Raw genomic sequence first — 18,421 nt, 5'->3', positions numbered from 1 at the left:
TAAAGTACAATAGTAAATAAAAAAATAAAAATTAAAAATCAGGAAAAAAGAAAAAAAAAACCGTTGAGGCTTAGGGGCTGTTGCCTAGATTTCAGAGAATGTATGGAAAGGCCAGGACCTCCAGGCAGAATCCTGCTACAGGGTGAAGCCCTCATGGAGAACCTTTACTAGGGCAGTGCAGAGGAGAAATGTGGGCTTGGAATCCCCACACATAGTTCCTACTGGGGCACTGCCTAGAAGAGCTGTGAGAATAGGGCCCCTATCCTCCAGACCCCAGAATGATAGATCCACTGACAACTTGCCCTGTGTGCCTGGAAAAGCTGCAAGCACTCTATGCCAACTTGTGAAAACAGCCATGAGGCCTGTACACTGAAAAGCCTCATGGACGGAGTTGTCCAAGGCCTTGGGAGACCACCCCTTGTAGAAGTGTGCCCTAAGTGTGAGTTATAAAATGAAAAGAGATTATTTTGGAGCTTTAAGATTTAATGACTACCCTTCAGTTGTTCAGACTTGTGTGGGGCCTGTAGCCCCTTTCTTTTGGCCTATTTCCCTTACCTAATGCCTGTGCCCTCATTGTATCTTGGAAATAACTAACTTGTTTTTGATTTTACAGACTCATAGGTGGAAAGGACTTACCTTGTCTCAGATGAGACTTTGGAATTTTGAGTTAATTCTGGAATGAGTGAAGACATTCGGGGACTGTTGGAAAAGCATGATTGTATTTTGCAATATGAGAAGGACATGAGGTTTGGGAGGGGCCAGAGGCAGAATGATATGGTTTGGATCTCTCTCTCCACCCAAATCTCATGTTCAATTGTAATACTCAGTGTTAGAGGAAGGGGCCTGGTGGGAGGTGATTGGATTTTTGAATGGTTAACACCGCCCCTCTGGGTGCTATTCCTATGATACTGAATGAGTTATCATGAGATCTGGTTGTTTACAAGCGTGTGGCATCTCCTCCTTCTCTCTCATCCTCCTGCTCAGGCCATGTAAGACGTGCTGCTTCCCCTTCACCTTCCTCCCTGATTTCACGTTTTCTGCGATCTCTCCAGAAGCTGTGCAGATACCAGTGTCATGTTTCCTATACAGCCTGTGGAACCATGAGCCAATTAAACCTCTTTTCTTTATAAATTAGCCAGTCTCAGATATTTCTTTATAGCAGTGTAAGAATGGCCTAATACATTGGTTGACTTAATTACTGGCTACATGGTTATGGTCTTAGGAAAATGGAGAATTTTCAGCTGACTGAAACTTCAAGTTTTGAGAAATGTTTACTTTATTATATTATCAATTAAAGAGAAAGAAAAACCTTAATCTTTATATTCTTTATTAATAAACATTTGCTTTTGGCTTCTGAGAATCAACTATAAAACCAAATAGGTGTTTTATTTTTATGATGTCATACGCTGCTATTAGGGTTGGTTTAGCAAGTCAAGGATGTTAGCACTCAGGTCTCTGTAATTCTTTGGGCTTCATTTCTGTAGTTGCAAGCTGGCTGCTGCAGCTCAGCCATTAAATCCATGTTCCAGGTGGGAATAAGGAAGAAATGTAGGAAAGGGGTCCTACCTATATTAGTGAAGGAAAGCTTTCTCTGAAATCCTTAACTCAGGTTTCACAGGAACACTGGCCAACTCTTGTTGGCAGAACTAACTCTGTCACAAGGGTATTCCTAGCTGCAAGGGAAGTTGGGTGATGTAATTTATTTTTTAAAGTTGGGCACCTTGCTATCTCTTCCTCTCCACCCTCTAAATAGGGATTATCTTGGAAAGGAGGAAAGGAAGTGTGGATATTGGGAAGGGAACTAGTCATATATACCAATATTTAATTAGTGAGAATGTTTATAACTTTTAAAATGTCATATTACCTAGTCATTGAAACTATTGTGTCTTTGATTTCACTGGTGTTATTTCACATATAAATGCTTTTGATTCCTTGCTTGTGGTATTCTCTAAAAATTTTTTTACGAGATGGCATTTTGCCATGTTGCCCAGGCTGGCCTTGAGCTCCTGGGCTCAAGCAATCCTCCCACCCCAGCTTTCCCAAGTAGTTGAGATTATAGGTGCTTTCCATTGTGACAGGTCTCTGTTCAGGCTGCATAGATGGAAATAAACATGTACCATATCTTTTTATTTGAAGAATCCTTTAGAGACTTAAGCCCAAGACAGAACAATTTACTTATCTCTCTCTGTTTACCTACATATATATTTGTATTATGGACAAATTTAAATATGGTTATAATATTGGCAATATACAAAGGATATTCATAAAGTTTTCCTAAATATTCTAATAGTGAAAATGGTTCTTAATAAATAATGACTGTCAAATGAGTTCTGCTATACTGCCCATCAATGAGTCTGGCTATTGGTATATAATTCCCATGGGAGGTGACCAGGCACTTTCGGCATCTATCCATGAAAGGTTTTCTTGATACTAGATAGCTAACATAAAATATTAGAAATAATTCTGAATCCTATTCATAAACAAAAATATTATTATTCAAGAGAAAACATTTTTATGGCAGGAAGGAACTATGAAAATTTAGCTTGATGTAAAAATATAGATAATTGAAATAGCAGTTTGGCATCTATACTTTTTCAAAGCTTATATTGTACTTATCATGCATGTTTCTAGCAAGCCCCTTGGCTAATTTGTGAAATTGGTATTCAGTTACTAACATTTTCTTTCCTTCCTTGCTTCCTTCCTTCCTTCCTTCCTTCCTTCCTTCCTTCCTTCCTTCCTTCCTTCTTTTCTTTTCTTTCTTTTCTCTCCTCTCCTCTCCTCTCCTCTCCTCTCCTCTCCTCTCCTCTCCTCTCCTCCCCTCCCCTCCCCTCTCCTCCCCTCCCCTCTCCTCTCTTCCCCTCTCCTCTCCTCCCCTCTCCCTCTGTCTCTCTCTCTCTCTCCTCTTTCATGGAGTTTCACTCTTGTTGCCCAGGCTGAAGTGCAATCTCGGCTCACTGCAATATCTGCCTCTCGGGTTCAAGCGATTCTCTTACCTCAGCCTCCTGAGTAGTTGGGATTACAGGCATCTGCCACAATGCCTGTATAACTTTTTGTATTTTTAGTAGAGATGAGGTTTCACCATGTTGGCCAAGCTGGTCTTGAACTGCTGACCTCAGGTTATCCACCTGCCTCGGCCTCCCAACGTGCTGGGATTACAGGCATGAGCCACTGCACCCAGCCAACATTTTCTTATTTCATTAAAATATACCTTCCCTGTTCTCTGGTTTCTGTGGTTCTATTAGTGCTGGTTATTTAATATGATGAACTGATTTCAAACAGATTGTTAATAGCTTTTAATGGCTGAATGTGACTCTCTCTTTTACTTCTTACTAGAATCTATTAAACGCAGCTTGGTGTCAATGAACAAAGTTTTCTTTACTTGAAGGTGTAGGGAGTGGGAAGTGTAATTTTGTCATATCTGTCCATCACATATGCAGTTCTCAACTCTATATATGTATAAAATTTAGTCATCATTCTTAATAATATTATATTCAGATGCCAGGGATGTTAAATATATCATCAGTAAAATATTCATGTCACTATACATGTGGGAGGATTTTAAAGTGCAAATTTATAAATACCCTAATGCATCAAATGATTTAATATAGTAACCACAATCTTAAAATATATATGTTTTTTGAGATAGATTTAGCAAGCTGCTTCCTTTGGTCATAGTTTCCAATATATTAAAATAAAAGCATCAAGATTAGATAATTGGTAACATTACTTTCAACACGTTCAAGGATTCTAAGGTAAACTGTATCTTCAGAACACAGTTAAATGTTGCTACAATGATATACAGATAATTAATAATCATAAGACACGATGAAAATAAGCATCACAGACAGGATAGTGTAAAAATAGGCTAAGGTAGTAATGAGTCAAAGAGATATGTGATAATAATTATTGATATCATAATAAAGATTTTTCTTTGTTGGACATTTATTTTGCCTGGGTGCTAAGGCATTAGGACCAGATTTTAGTGATCTATTTCTATTCCTTGACCTAATCTCCCCTCCACACTTTGTGAGTTTTTTTTTCTGACAAATTTGCTGAAAGCAAAATTAACAATTTCCTATACTAGTCTCTTAAACAACAGGGTAATTACTTTTAAGTAATGTAAATTTTGTACTTTAGAGACTTTTTCAGCAGTCTCTAACTTCCCAACATTAATTGTTTGGCCAATGTCATATGTTGCCGTATTAAAGAAAACCACACACAATTAAATATGATTCCGGTAGTTTTGAAGGTTGTTAGGTCTTTGTGGAAGGTTTATGGGAAAATAAGAATGTAGCTAAATTATACAGCAAGATTACCTAAAAATCCTCAAAAGATCTTCCCTGACAATATTGCCATCAATCTGGGAGGGTTCTATTAGCTAGGGAAGATGTATATGTGTATGTGTGTGTGTGATTATCGATCAATAGAATCTATGCCATCTTTGAGGGTTCAGTATCCAGTCTGGGAGTAAAGTCAAGAAAAGGAACTCAGAAACTCATTCTCTCTAGACTCTGTTCTAGGTGACCTCTTTGGTTTATTTGGATTAAGAGTGAGTGCTAGAGAATCTGAAGGTTTGAGTCTTGGCTCCACTATTATTTAGTTATATGACCCTGGACATTTTACTTAATCTTCATATATTCCAGTTTTCTCACTTGCAAAAGTGAGTTAATGGCAGTCTCATCTCAAATGGTGATTGTGAGGATTAAGTGAGATTGTGAATTTGCACACTATCCTCAACACGCTGCATTTCTCCATTAGGCCTGAAAAAAATAGTAGCTTCTAATGGTACTGTTATTTATTATTATTAACCAAAAGCAGTGTACATGTTTAACAACTGGCTCATAGAAATAAAGTCCTGATTTTTAGTGTTTGCCAATTTCTGTGGTATGAACACTCCCACTATGCCTGATTCAAGCTACCAACATGATGTTATCCAGATGACAAAATTCCTGAAGATTTAACTATTGGCTCTTGTGAACTGGTATGAGCCAGCTCCAGAACATCTTTTGACTGTCATTCAAAATGACATCTGGCCACTTATTTATTTATCAGTTCAAGTTGCCGTAAGATTGTTCTTCTAATCATTGGCAAGTGAGGAGAAAGCTAATGATGAATCTGTTTAGCTGGATTTCAAGAAGATGTGATAATGCTGGCACTGGCTATTGTTATAATTGTACATCTATGTTTAAAGCATCATCCAAGGAATTAAATGGATCTGGAGAAAAATACATCATTTTTTCTTTTTCTTTTTCTTCTTTTAAAAATATTTTGTTAGATTTCTGGTTCCAAAATGGCAGTGTAGAAGCAAGCTGGCTTTGCTCCTCCTTACGGAAAATCAGAAACAAACATAAAGCACTGAGATTATCACCAGCAATATCCCAGAACTCACATATGAGGAGGAGACAGTTCCTGGGACCACAGACATGAAGATACTCTGAGAAGATGGTAAGAGAATCAGGCACCCCTTCTCACAATCTGCCTGTCATCAAGCATGCAGAAAATCCTTCCCGCTACTCACTGTTTCTATATTGGAAAAAGTGAGATCAAGGTGGATAACCAGTATCCCCACCATCATGAGTTCCCTGGCAGGATATCTGTCCCTGCCTCAACTTATGGGAAGTATTCAGAGTACTTGAAGGGAGAAATATCCATGAGGATAGCCAGAGGAAAAGGGGAAGGCAGAAATACCATCTCCAGCCCTGGAAATTCTGCTCTGTCACTCCTCCAAAGGAGATTCCAAATCAGAGTGGCTGTTTAGCAGCACCACACAGTAGAAGGTTCATTTCACAGGGCCCCTAGGCACAAACCTTGAGCCACCCTTCCCCTTTGGAACCTCCCCTATTCAAGACAGGCACCACTCCTTTACCAGAGCCAAGGTCAGCCTGGGCTTTAGGCATCATTTACTGCTGAAAGGAGGTAACAACCTAGTGGGAAAAATAAAAGAAATGAAATCAATAGGTAAATTACAAAGAATCTCCAAGAAAACATATTCTATAATAACCAAAACAAGCCAGACATAGAAGACTGGAATAAACAACGAATCCTTCGATGCAAGACAAAGATGTACATCTACAAGAAACAATAGCAAACAGGGACAAAAACCTCCTCAAATGGACAAAGCAAGGGAACAGGGACTGACATTACTGAGATGGTGATATGTGAGTTCTCTGACCAGAAATTCAAAATAGCAGTTTAAAGGAAATTCAGGGATCTTCAAAATAACACAAAAAAGAAATTCAAAATGTTTTGTTGTTGTTGCTGAGGCTCATCATTTTTGTTACTGATACAAAATATTTTACATATTTATGGGGTATGTATGAGTATTTGCTACATGAATAGAATGTGTAATGATCAAGTCAGGATATTGGGGTATTCTACATGTTGGTGACATTTCAAGTTCTGTTTTCTAGCCACTTTGAAATATATAATACACTGTTGCTCACTGTAGTCACCCTACTCTGCTATTGAATATTAGGACTTGCTTGTTCTATCTAACTGTATGTTTCTGCCCATTAATCAACCTCTCTTTATCTCTCTGACTGTCACCCACATACATTTCTCAGCCTCTGGTATCTGTCATTCTATTCTCTGTCACTATGAGATCAACTTTTTAAGCTCTCATATGTGAGTGAGAACTTGCAGTATCTGTCTTTCTGTGCCTGGGTTATCTTACTTAACATAATCACCTCCAGTTCCATCCATATTGCTACAAAAGACATGATTTCATTCTTTTTATGGCTGAATAGTATTCCATTATGTATGTATGCCACATTTTCTTTGTCCATTATTTTTTTTTACAAATTATAAAGTATTATGTAACAATGATAATGAAAATTTGTAAAATTTAAATAATACAAATAATCTTATGGAGAAAGAATATCGTTAGCTACATTTTACCAGTATGAAAACTAATTAAGTAACTTACTTGAAAGTTGTATAGCTAGTTTTTGGCAGAAAAGACAAGAATTTTAGTTTCCTGAGTCCACATCTGATTTTCTTTCCATGGTACTAAATTGCCTATCTTGCAAAGTTAGGGGCATGCCCACCTATTATTCCAAGCCCCTAAATAGTCCATTCATCTGTTGTTGGACACCTAGATTGATTCCACATCTTGGCTTCTGTGAACAGTGCAGCAATAAACATGGGAATGCAGATGTCTTTTTGATATAATAATTTCTTTTTCTTTGGATATATGCCCAGTAGTGGGATGAATGAATCTTATGGTAGTTTTATTTTTAGGTTTTTGAGGAACCTCCGTACTGTTTTTCACAGTGGTTGTACTAATTCACATTCCCACAACAGTGTATAAGAGTTCTTTCTCCACAACCTCACCAGCATCTGTTATTTTTAGTATTTTTAATAGTGCTATTCTAACTGGGGTAGGATAATATCTCATTGTGGTTTTGATTTGCATTTCTCTGATGATTAGTGATGTTAAGCATTTTTTTTCCTATACCTGTTGGCCATTTGTATGTATTCTTTTGAGAAACATCCATTCATATCGTTAGCCCACTTTCTAATGGGATTTCTTTTTAAATTGTGGAGTTGTTCGAATTTCTTTTATATGCTGGTTATTAATCCCTTGCCAGATGAATAGTTTGCAAATATTTTCTCTCGTTCTGTTAGTTTTATCTTCACTCTGTTGATAGTTTCTTTTGCTGTGCAGAAGCATTTTAGTTTAATATAGTCCTATTTGCCTATTTGTTGTGGTTGTCTGTGCTTTTGAGGTCTTAGTCATGAAATCTTTGCCTAGACTGATATTTTGTTTTTTCTCTTTATTTTTTTCCTAGCAGTTTTATTGTTTCAGGTCTTACATTTAAGTCTTTAATCCATCTTCAGATGATTTTTGTGTATGGGGAGACATAGGTGTTCAGTCTATTCTTATGCATATCATGAATTTCAAATTTTCCCAAAACTATTTATTGAAGAGTTTCCTTTCCCCAGTGTATGTTCTTGGCATCTTTATTGAAAATCAGTTGGCTATAAATAAGTGAATTTCATTCTGGTGTCATTATTCTGTTTCATTGGTCTATGTGCCTGTTTTTATATCCTTAACAATCCTGTTATTATAGCTTTCTAATAGATTTTGAAGTCAGGTAGGTGATGCCTTCAGCTGTGGTCTTTTTGCTCAGAATGGTTTTGGCTATTCTGGCTCTTTTTTGGCTCCATATGAATGGATTTTTTTTTCTGATTCTGTGAAAAATGACATTTGTATTTTTGATAGAGGTGGCATCAAACATGTAGATTACTTTCAGTATTATGGTCATTTTAATGATATTCTTCTAATTCATGAACATGGGATGTCTTCCAATTTGTTTGTATCTTCTTCAGTTTCTTTAATTAGTGTTTCATAGTTTGTCTTGTAGAGATCTTTCATCTCCTTGGTTAAATATATTCCTAAGTATTTTATTTTTTGTAGTTATTGTAAATAGGATTGCTTTCTTAGTTTCTTTCTCAATAAGTTCATTATTGGTGTATAGAAGCACTACTGATTATTGTTTATCGATTTTGTGTTCTATAGCTTTAATGAATTTACTTATCAAATCTAGCAGTTTTTTTGTTGGAGTCTTAAGATTTTTCTAGATAAGATCATATCATCAGCAAAACGGGACAATTTGAATTCCTCTTTTCTAATTTAGATGCCCTTTATTTCTTTCTCTTGCCTGATTGCTCTGGCTAGAACTTCTAGTAATATGTTGAGTAGGAATGTGGAAAGCAGACATCCTTGTCTTGTTCCAGATCTCAGAGAAAAGCTTTCAGTTCTTCCCCATTCAATATGATGTTGGCTGTGGGTTTGCCATATATGACCTTTATTATTTTGGGTGTGCTTTTTCTATTCCTGGTGTGTTGAGAATTTTTATTATGATGGGATGTTGAATTTTATCAGAGGCCTTTTCTGTATATATTGAGGTGATCATATGGCTTTTGTCCTTTATTCTATTGATGAGATAAATTATGTTTATTGATTTGTATGTTGAACCATACTTGCATCCCTGCTATAAATCCTACTTGGTAATAGTATACTATTTTGGTGATGTGCTGTTAGATTGGTTTGCTAGTATTTTCTTGAGGGTTTTTATGTGTATGTTCATCAGGGATATTGACCTGTAGTTATATTTTTTTGCTGTGTCCTTATCTGGTTTTCATATTAGAGTAACACTAGTCTTATACAGTAAGTTATGGAAAGTTCCCTTCTCTTCAATTTTTTGGAATAGTTTAATGAGGATTGGTATTAATTGTTCTTTATAAGTGTGGTAGAATTTAGCTGAGATTCCATCCAGTTCTGAGCTTTTCTTTTCTTTGTTTCTTTTCTTCTTTCTCTTTCTTTCTTTCTTTCTTTCTTTCTTTCTTTCTTTCTTTCTTTCTTTCTTTCTTTCTCTTTTTCTTTCTTTCTCTCTTTCCCCTTCTCCTTCCTTCCTCCCTTCCTTCCTTCCTTCCTTCCTTCCTTCCTTCCTTCCTTCCTTCCTTCCTTCCTTCTTCTCTCTCTCTTTCTCTTTCTTTCTTTCCCTTTCTTTCTTTCTTTCTTTCTTTCCTTCTTTCTTCTTTTTCTTTCTTTTTCTCTCTCTTTCTCTCTTTCCCCTTCCCCTTCCTTCCTCCCTCCCTCCCTCCCTTCCTTCCTTCCTTCCTTCCTTCCTTCCTTCCTTCCTTCCTTTCTCTCTCTCTCTCTTTCTTCTTTCTTTCTTTTCTTTCTTTCTTTCTTTCTTTCTTTCTTTCTTTCTTTCTTTCTTTCTTTCCTTCCTTCCTTCCTTCCTTCCTTCCTTCCTTCCTTCCTTCCTTTCTTTCTTTCTTTCTTTCTTTCTTTCTTTCTTTCTTTCTTTCTTTCTTTCTTTCTTCTTTCTTTTTCTTTCTTTCTTTCTTCTTTCTTTTTCTTTTTCTTTCTTCTTTCTGTCTCTCTTTCTTTCTTTCTGTCTTTCTTTCTGTCTTTCTTTCCTGACAGAGTCTCGCTCTGTAACTAGGCTGGAATGCAGGGTGCAACCTTGGCTCCCTGCAACCTCCGCCTCTTGGGTTCAAGCAATTCTCCTGCCTCAGCCTCGTAAGTAGCTGGGACTATAGGCGAGCACCACCGCGCCCAGCTAATTTTGTATTTTTAGTAGACATGGGGTTTCACCATGTTGGCCATGATGGTCTTGATCTTCTGGCCTCATGATCTGCCCGCCTTGACCTCCCAAAGTGCTGGGATTGCAGGTGTGAGCCACCGTGCCCAGCCTGAGTTTTTCTTTTACTGGGAGACTTTTCATTACTGATTCAGTCTCACTACTTGTAACTTCAGGTTTTCTATTTTCCTTGATTCAGTTTTGGTAGGTTATATGTTTCCAGCAGTTTATTAATTTTGTTTAGGTTTTTCAGTTTGTTAGCCTATAGTTATTCATAATTGTTTCTGATAATCTTTTGTATTTATGTTCTATCAGTTGTAATGTCTCCTTTTTCATTTCTGATTTTGTTTATTCGGATTTTCCTTCTTTAATCTTCATTAGTCTAGCTAGTGATATGTCAATTTTATTTATCGTTTTGAAGAACCAAGCTTTTGTTTCATTGATTCGTTGCATTTTTTTAGTCTCTATTTCATTTAGTTCTACTCTGATATTTATTACTTTTTGTTCTGCTAATTTTGGTTTGGTTTGTTCTTACCTTTTTAGTCTCTTAAAGGGCGTTAGATTGTTTATTTAAATTTTTTTTCTACTTTTGCTATGTTATGTTTGCATTTTAATTTGTTTCAAGAAATTTTTGATTTCCAACTTAATTTCTTCATTGACCCAATGACCTTTCAGGAGCATGTTGTTTAATTTCCACGTTTTTGTATAGTTTCCAAACTTCCTCTTGGTACTGATTTTTAGTTTTATTACATTATAGTTTGGGAAGATACTCGATGGGATTTTGATTTGTTAAATTTAGTGAGGCTTATTTTGTGGCTTAATAGGTACTCTATCTTGGAGAATGTTCCATGTGCTGACAAGAATAATATATATTATATAGTTGTTGGATAAAATGTTTTGTAATATCTGTTTGGTCTAAAGCCCTGTTTAAATTCACCATTTCTTTGTTGATTTTTCTGTCTAGATGATGCTGTCTATGGCTGAAAGTCAGTGTTGAAGTCCCCAGCTATTGTTGTATTAGCATCTACCTGTCTCTTTAGATCTATTAATATTTGCTTTATGAATCTGGATGCTCCAGTATTGGGTGCATATATATTTATAATTATTTCCTCTAGTTGAATTGATCTTTTTATCACTATAAAATGACCTTCTTTGTCTTTTTTTAACATAAGTCTGTTTTATATGATAAAAGTATAGCCAATACTGCTTGCTTTTGGTTTTTGTTTGTGTGGAATATCTATTTTCATCCCTACTTAGAGTCTATATGTGTCTTCGCCCATACAGTGCATTTCTTGTAGGCAGTATATAGTTGGATCATGCTTCTTGATCTATTTAGCTATTCTATATATTTTAAGTGAATAATTTAATCTGTTTCTCATTCTTGGTAATTATTGATATGTCAGGGCTTTTTGTCCTTGTCATATTTTTTATTGTTTTCTATATTCTTTGTTTCTTTCTTTTTTCTCTTATTGTTTGTCATTGTGGTCTGTTTTTTTCTGTAGTGGCACAATTTGAATCTTTTCTCTTTCTCATTTGTGTGTTTGATTTACCCATGAGGTTTATACTTTCATGTGTTTTCATGATGATAAATGTCTTCCTTTCACTTCCAGGTTTAGAACTCCCTTTAGTATTTCTTGTAGTACCAGTCTAGTGGTGACAGATTCCCTCAGCATTTGCTTGTCTGGAAAAGAATTTATTTCTTTTTCATTTAAGGGTATTTTTGTTGGTTGTAGTATTCTTCGGTGGCAGTTTTTTTTTTTTCAGTTAGCCTTTTAAATATTACACTCATTCTCTTGGCCTATGAGGTTTCTGATGAGAAACCTGCTGTTAGTTTATGGGAGTTCCTTTAATAGGCAACTAAACAGTTTTACCTTGATACTTTTGAATTCTTTCTTTTTCTTTGACTTTAAACAGTTTGGTTGTCATATTGGGTGAAGATACCTTTTTGTGTTTTATGTGTTTGAGGATGATTGAGCCTCCTGTATCTGGATGTCTAAATATCTTGCTAGACTTGGGAAGTTTTCATTTACTATTTCATCAAATAGGTTTTGTAACCCTTTTGTTTTCTCTTTGCTGTTGAGGACACCAATAATTTGTATATTTTGTCATTTTATGTTGTTGTAAATGTCACAAAGACTTTGTTCAATCATTGTTATTATTTTTCAAAAGACATGTCTTCAAGTTCTAAGATTCTTTCTTCTGCTTGATCTAGTCTATGGTTGAAGTTTTGAATGTATTTTGTATTTTAAACAATAAATTCTTCAGTTCCAGGATTTCTATTTGGTTCATTTAAAAATTATTGATCTTGTTGGCAAATTTCTCACTCATATCTTGAATTAGTTTTCTGATTTCTCTGTATTGCATTTCAGAATTCTCTCATATCTCACTGAACTTCTTTAAAACAGCATTTTTAATGTTTTATCTGAGATTTTTCATGAATTTCTTGTTGATTGGGATCTGCTGCTGGAGAATTATTGAGTTCCCTTGGAGGTGTTGTATTTCCTCAATTTTTCATGTTTCTTGTGTCCTCATGTTGATATCTACCCATCTAGTGTAACAGTCACCCCTTCCAATTCTTTGGATTTGCTTTCATAGGGGAGGACATTTTCCTAAACATGGATATACATTGTTCGTTGAGTAGGCAATTTTGGCTTTGATTTTATGTCTATGCAGTAGTTTGGTCTCTGTATGACTTCTTTAGCTTTAACCAGCTTTAGTGGTTAAATCTAAATCACAGCTATCTCTGATTTCCTTGGTGGTTTATGGTGCAGTTGTTAGTGGAGGCTGTGGTGAAGTTTTGCTGAGTCCATTCTCAGTGGGTATATAGGAGGGCAGTTGCAAAGGGCACAAAAATTCAGAAAAAATATTTAAAGACTTTTAACAAAGACATAGAAATAATAAAAAATCAAGTGGAAACCTTGGAAATGAGAAATACATCGGCTGACTGAAAATTTTATTAGAGACTTCCAACAGCAAAATGGAACCAGCAGAGGAAAAAAATCAGTAAGCTAGGAGACAGGATATTTGAAAATACACAGGCAGAGGGAAAAAAAGAAAAAGAAGATTGCCATATAAAAACTTACCTCAAAAGACCAGATCTAAGAATTATTGGTGTTCAAGAAGGAGCTGAGCAAGAGCAAGTGGTAGAGAGCTTATTCAAAGCAATCATAACAGAAAACTTTTCAAAGCTTGAGAAAGATATAAATATCCAAGGAGAGGAAGATCAGAGAACACCAAACAGATCTGACCCAATTAAGAGGCATGAAATAATAAAATTCTCAAAGGTCAAAAACGAAGAGAGAATTCTAAAAGCAGCAACAAATAGAAGCAAGAAACATATAAAGGAGCTGCAATTCATCTGGCAACAGTCTTCTCAATGGAAACCATACAAGCCAGGAGGGAGTGGGACAATATTTTCAAAGTTCTGAGGAAAGAAACTGCCATCTAAGATACTGTATTGAACAAATTTATTCTTCAAGTATAAAGTCCTTCCTAAATAAACAAAAACTGAGAAAATTCAACACCACCAGACACACCTTACTACAAATGCTAACTTTTGTTGCCAGTACTTAGAAGAGTAAATTTTTCACAATAAGTGCTCAGTAAATATTTTATGAATGAATGAATAAATGAATAAATATCTCAATATACTGAATAGTCATTCTACTTTATGTAGCCTGTGGGTACTTGGCTTTCATTTTCCTTTCCTTTAGTATTTTACACCTTTTAACAGTTTTGTTCATGAGAGAATATAAGTATAAGCTTAATGAATGCAGAAATGTACAGATAGAAATTATAGTGAGCTTCACTACTAAATTCTTACTGGCTATCTGCGAAATCCTTTTAGAGAAGGTCAAGTGGGTGTAAGCGACCAATTTTTTATGTCCACATGTGTAATTGTTTCTTCAAAGAAGTCCAAAGGGAAAGTTCTATTGCAAATTATATATTGTATTGGTAATCAACTAGGAGGGCAGGATTTCCTAGACCAAAATGTGCATGATTTATAGGAAAAGATGAACAGTAAACCCAAAGTACAGTTTTCTTATTACAAAAGCAGATTCATGATAGGATGCTTCAGATTGTCTTGAAATCTCTATAGTCAATAGACTGATGATTGAAATTTTATAGATGATTACATTATTTCTTATTTATTTAAGACTATCTAGCAAGCTCAGTTACCCAGATTGCTAGCTCCCTTCTTTCCATTTAATTAGCCTGAAATGATCAAGGTCTGAAATTCATTTAGGAACTTTGGGACATTTTTATTTGTTGGGGAATCTCTTAGTGTATGACCCTTGAGTGCATTAAATGGTCACTAGGGACCAAATGGTTAAAGCTGCTTATCAATATTATGGGTTCTCTCTGAGATTGAAACTCATTCCCAGAAGAGTTTATGTTCTAATATGAAGCTAACCAAAACATAAATCCATAACATTTAGAGGCATGGTGATGCTAACATCAGATATGAATCTTCTGATCTTAAAATATCTCAAGGGAGGACACAGAAACTGAAGTTATCTGATGCCTTCACAGCTAATGACAATTAAAACCAACTTTTATGCCAACAATGCTAGCTTAATGTATAGAAAAGTGAATTTAGATAATTGAAAATATGTTTCAAAATAGCACACATTTCAAAAGTGAGAAAATGGAAAAATAGCAAGAAATACTGGTATGAAAACTATAAAACAGTTACCATATCTTTTATAACTTGTTTTTTTTTCAGAAAGACCTATTCATTTTCAGCTCTTTCAAAGATTAAAAAAGGATTTGTAACATGTATGTTGAGTTGAATCTTTTTGGAATCAATGAAATTTTAATTTTTAGCAATACACTATGACTCCTTTCAAAAGGTAAACTCTTCAATATGTTCTCGGTCCACACTTGCTAATTTGGAATTTTAAATGAACCTTATTGAATTATAATGCAATCTTTAAACTCTGTCAGATCGATTTTTAATAATGTATTTTTTCCACAAGGAAGGGGGGGTTATAGCTCTCTATCTATCTATCTATCACCTATCCATCCACCCACCTACCCTACTTATCCACTTTCCATTTACCTCTCACTTGTATATATATATTAAACTAGTAGTTCATTGGTGTAGACGATTTCGAGTATAATAAGTCTCATGTTGAAAAATTCTTTTATTGTTTGTATGACTATGTTCAGATATTATTTCCCCAAGACACTTGATATCTGTTCTGTAGGTGATTTTGATCCTATAATGTCAGAAATAAACTTTCTGCATAATCACCAGCTGAGTAGGTATGACATTTTATGTATATAATTTGAATGTTGGTAGTAAATTGAAATCTTGAGTTTTATATCTTCCTTTAAAATCAGATATTGAAAAAAGTTCTTAAATTATTTGAAAGCTTATGATTTTTAAGTTAAAATTATTTTTCAAATGGTGATATTTAAATGATGTTTAGCTAAAATTAAAAATGGATTCCACGAGGGACTAGAAGGGGTATCTTGTTCTCTAAACTTTATGAAAGCAAGGGACCTTACCCTTTCCCTTCCTCCAGCCCAAGTTTACCATGCCAGCAAGGCTCTCTTACTATGAGCCCTCTTGCCAGTGCTCTGCTGATCCCCCTAGTTTGCCACTCCCCACTTAAAACTCGACCTCAAGCTTAGACTAAAACATTTTTCTTAGCTTCCCCTGAATCCTGAATGAGGCAGGCTAGAATTTTTATGAAATTTTAGGAGAATTAAAACAAATAGATAAAGCTTAAAATGTTCAAGCTTACATAAGTAGCTTTCTGAGTTTACCGTACTTAATGCACCACCAAGGCTCATAAAGTCTATTTCATTTCATAACCTAGCTCTCAAGGTAACAACCCTTTAGCTCCCCAAAAGGTACTGTCACATAAGAATAACCTTCTTGCCATTTTGCAGTTTTATGATCAAAATTCAAAGATAGTTCTAAGATTTTCTCCTGGCTCTTTTTTTTTCTGTTTATAGTGATGTGCTAATTCTAAGGCCTGGTATTATTGAGATTCTAATGACTGACAGAATAAAATAATCTCTGTCTTTAGTGAGATTCTGTGTTTTCCATACTGTAAATTTCTAGGTTTCTGTGAAGTAAAACAAAATGTTAACCTGAAATTAGCCTACTGTTGATACAACATCATTAACATGGTTTAATCAACAGGAGTCGTTCTTTTTCAGAACCATATAACAGAATTTTTGTGATGTGTTTATGTGTATATGTAGGAATCTGTTAGGGGAAGCATGATAAGAGCTATTCTCTATTATTTTTATTTCTCTACTCATATCCTGTTTTTGGATCTTGTGCTTCATTCTAAAGAAAAAAACAAATACATTAAACACTTATTTATTATTCTATAATGCCTAAATAATGCTTTTAACTTTTTAAAGTATTACTATTAGATTGGTGCAAAAGTAATTGCAGTTTTTATCTTTACCTTCAATGGCAAAATTGCAATTACTTTTGTGCCTTTTATTTATTTATTTAGAGACAGAGTCTTGCTCTGTCACCCAGGCTAGAGAGTAGTGGCATGATTACCACTCACTGAAACCTTGACCTCCTGGGCTCAAGCAATTCTCCCAACTCAGCCTCCTGAGTAGCTAGGACTACAGGCATGCACTACCATGCCCAGCTGATACATATATATAGATTTTTTTTTTGTGGGGGGAGGGGTAGAGACAGAGTTTTTGCCACGTTGGCCAGGCTAGTCTCGAACTTCTGGGCTTAAACAATCTTCTTGCTCTGGCCTCCCAAAATACTGGAATACAGGCATGGGCCACTGCACCTGGCCTCCTTTTATATTTAAGTATTCATTTGATATAACATGTTCACCACATCTTAATAATAGTCATGAAAGCAAAAGCAATCATTTACCTACTTTAGGAAAGACATGAATTAGCAAATTTGCAGAACATATTAAGAACATTGTTAAATCCTTACATCATTTTGAAGAACGATTAAGACTATTTTGAACAGGATGTAGAGACTATAGGAAGAAAGGAATAGTTACAGGGCAGGGTAGTTTCATTTTAAGCTTGTTAGAAATACTATAATTGAGCCAATTCAAATAAATAAAATTTCCAAAGTAAACTATAAAGTTTTGGACAACCAGCTGTTTGGTCTCAAACTCCTGGCCTCAACAGATCTTCTTGCCTTGGCCTCCCAAAGTGTTGGTATTACAGATGTAAGCCACTGTGCCCAGCTGCACTTACTGTTTGGAATCATCCTTCCCAGCTTCCTCCTATTCATTTGGCTGTTGGAGACATGCATTGTCTCTTTTTCTATTTTCTTAAAAATAATGTCTTCTTAATTGGTTTAAATAAATGAGTCCCACGCCACTAGGTCTCAAAATTCAACAATGTAGTTCAAACTCATTAATTTGGATCCAAAATATACAGAATTTGTCACAATGTAGTTTAAGACTGGGTTGAGTTTATTTTGTACCATCTTTGAGAGAGTGGTTGCTGAGTAAATTCTTAGCCTTAATGGCATCACAAGGAGAATCATGTTTCCAGATTAAGACATAGAAGTTAAGATTTAACTTTCTCAATGTCACACATTAATTAATGGCAGAGCCAAGACTGTAGCCTAGGACTCCTGATTCCCATTCAGAGGCAACTTATGAGAAGATACTGTTTTCAGGCAATTTAGAAATTTCTTTTGCATATAGAACGTGATGAATGCTTACAATTTTTCTGATTCATGTATACAGTACTATGTGTGCATGCTTCTCTATTCCTCTATAACAGGATGGGAATATTTTGCTTAATTTGGGGGTACAAATTTCTAACTAAACGAAGTTTGGAAATAATTGAGAGAGTGAGAAGACCTTTAAAGAACTGTAGTATCATTGTTAAGCAACTCAAAATTAAATTTAGTCACAGGGTAAACTGATATGAGGAATGTGGCTAATGCTGTCTGGGCAAATGGTAAAACAAGGAAAGGGTCTGTGAAAAAGTTAAATAAGGGGTTATGGAAGTGTTCACTCCCTTGGACATAAACTGGCCCGCAGGATGTTAAATCATTTTAACTCCAAGTTTGTGTACATGGTGGGGAACTGGTTGGTTATCCAATATGGACTTTAAAGGAACAAACAAGAAAGGAAACAATTTATGTCAGTCTTTTGAGTAACAGAGGAAATGATCAGCGATGTAGACATAAGGGACTGCTTAACGGAGTGATAGCCATCATAATTCAGTTAGATTGTAATTCATAATCAAGTGAGACCCAGGAAAGTAACACTTAGAATGATGATTGCCAAATTAAAGCAGAAAAAATGCTAAAAGAAACACAATACTTAAATATAAAGTTGAGAGAGAAGGCTCTGGAGGAC

The sequence above is a fragment of the Symphalangus syndactylus genome, chromosome 16 (genome assembly GCF_028878055.3).
Source record: "Symphalangus syndactylus isolate Jambi chromosome 16, NHGRI_mSymSyn1-v2.1_pri, whole genome shotgun sequence".
Taxonomy (NCBI): Eukaryota; Metazoa; Chordata; class Mammalia; order Primates; family Hylobatidae; genus Symphalangus; species Symphalangus syndactylus.
Note: the sequence above shows the minus strand (reverse complement) of the source record.